Here is a 2207-nt window from a genome sequence, read left to right on the forward strand (position 1 = left end):
TTACCCAGTATATGGTATTCAGTTAGAGTCACACAAAATGTAACAAGACAGAATACTGGTAGTCATAAGTAGGTTTGCTGCTCTGACATTTACATAAAAATGTAGAAGTGGCTTTGGAACTGAGTAATGGGTGGAGGCTTGAAAAATTTGGAAGATCAGGTCAGACAAAGCCTGTATTATCTAATGGAGCATTAAGGGTGATTTTGGCCAAGGCTTAGAAGAGAAGACTAGGGAAAGTCTGAAACTTCTTAGAGATTACAGTTGGTCCTTGAACAACTTGGGTTTCAACTATGTGGGTCCACTTACGGACTTTCTTCTGCCTCTGCCACCCCTGAGATGGCAAGACCAGTCCCCGTCCCCTCCCCTTCTCAGCCTGCTTAACATGAAATGACAAGGATAAAGACCTTTATGATGATCCATATAATATAGTGGATTATATTTGCTAAATATAATTTCTCATGATTTTCTTAATATTTTCTCTAGCTTTATTATAAGAATATAGTATCTAACATGTATAACATAAAAAATAAGTGTTAACGACTATATTTCAGTAAGGCTTCTGGTCAACAGTAGACTATTAGTAGTTACATTTTTGGGGAGTTAAAAGTTATACGTAGCGTGGAAGTTGATGCCCGTAACCCCTGAGTTGTTCCAGGGTCAGCTGTACTCAGGTGATCATGACAAGAATGTTGATATAGGCCGGGCGCGGTGGCTCAAGCCTGTAATCCCAGCACTTTGGGAGGCCGAGACGGGCGGATCACGAGGTCAGGAGATCGAGACCATCCTGGCTATCCCGGTGAAACCCCGTCTCTACTAAAAAATACAAAAAACTAGCTGGGCGAGGCGGCGGGCGCCTGTAGTCCCAGCTACTCGGGAGGCTGAGGCAGGAGAATGGCGTGAACCCGGGAGGCGGAGCTTGCAGTGAGCTGAGATCTGGCCACTGCACTCCAGCCTGGGTGACAGAGTGAGACTCCGTCTCAAAAAAAAAAAAAAAAAAAAAAAAAAAAAGAATGTTGATATAAATATGGGCAGTAAAGGCCATTCTGATGAGGTCTCAGATGGAACTGAATAAAATGGTATTGGAAACTGGAGCAAAGGCCATCCTTGTTATAAAGTAGCAAAGAACTTGGCTGAGCTGTGTCTGTGTCAGGCTTTATGGAAGGCAGAATTTAAGAGTGATGAAATAGAATATCTGATGGAAGAAATGTCTAAGCAACAAAAGCATATAGGCTATTGCATGGCTAGTTTGAACTACTTACAGGAAAATAAGAGGGAAGAGATGATTTAAAGACAACTTATACTTGAAAGGGAAGTAGAGTGGAAAGATTTGGAAAACTCACAGCCTAGAAGACTGCCACCCACACCCCCAAACTATAGAGCTACCCATGTGCAATACCAGCCTGGGAGAGCTGTGGTCATGAGACCCAAACCTCAGAGAGTTGAAATGTGGACCCAGCCCAGCAAAGACATAGGGGTGGGGCTGCCTGAGGCTTTGGAGGCCCAAACTTCTGAGTGTGTCCAGAAGATTGCACATGGACTGAAAGAGCATTCTGAAGTTTTAAGATTTAATGTTTTTTGTTTTGTTTTGTTTTGTTTTTTGTTTGGGTTTTAGACTTACTTGGGACCAGTTACCCCTTTTTTCTTGCCTGTTTCCCCCACTGGAATGGGAATATCTATCTTATGCCCATTTCACCATTGTATTTTGGAAGTAGGTAACTTGTTTTGACTTCACAGGTTTACAGCTGGAGAGAAGTCACTTGAGGAGGAATTATCCCTTGAGTTATGCCCATATCTGATTCAGATGACACTCTGGACTGTTTGAGTTGATAGCTAAGTGAATTAAGACTTTTGGGGCCAGTAGGATGGAATGAATATATTTTATTTGTGAGAAGGTCATGAGTTTGGGGTAGTTGGCAGGGGCAGAATGCTAGGGTTTAAATGTCCCCACCAAAACGCATGTTGAAACTTAATCCCCACCTAACATGGTGGCTCACGCCTGTATTCCCAACACTTTGGGAGGTTAGGAGTTTGAGACCAGCCTGGCCAACGTGGTGAAACTCCATCTCTACTAAAAATACAAAAATTAGCCGGGTGTGCTAGCAGGCACCTGTAATCCCAGCTACTCAGGAGGCTGATGCAGGAGAATCACTTAAACCCAGGAGGCAGGGGTTGCAGTGAGCTGATATCATGCCACTGCACTCCAACCT

Source organism: Macaca fascicularis, chromosome 2, assembly GCF_037993035.2.
Source record: "Macaca fascicularis isolate 582-1 chromosome 2, T2T-MFA8v1.1".
Lineage (NCBI taxonomy): Eukaryota > Metazoa > Chordata > Mammalia > Primates > Cercopithecidae > Macaca > Macaca fascicularis.